Source organism: Xiphophorus hellerii, chromosome 8, assembly GCF_003331165.1.
Source record: "Xiphophorus hellerii strain 12219 chromosome 8, Xiphophorus_hellerii-4.1, whole genome shotgun sequence".
NCBI classification, from domain to species: domain Eukaryota; kingdom Metazoa; phylum Chordata; class Actinopteri; order Cyprinodontiformes; family Poeciliidae; genus Xiphophorus; species Xiphophorus hellerii.
The window spans coordinates 28,727,199-28,727,430 of NC_045679.1; positions in this window are offsets into that span (position 1 = coordinate 28,727,199).

The window sequence follows — 232 nt, forward strand, 5'->3', positions numbered from 1 at the left end:
GAAAAGAAAAAAAACAAACAAAAAACCAAAATTTGAATGGGAGCGGCGGGGCGGCCTGAGTACCAACCCATAATTGACATATCAAATTAGAGCATAAATCTGAATGACAGCAAGGTTTACGAAAAATCAGACACAACAGGTTTGACATATTCTGTCCACTTTGACCATATCTTGTAGAAAGTATCTCTCTGCACATTAATGGAAAAAGATAGTCTCTCCAGTACATAGATCT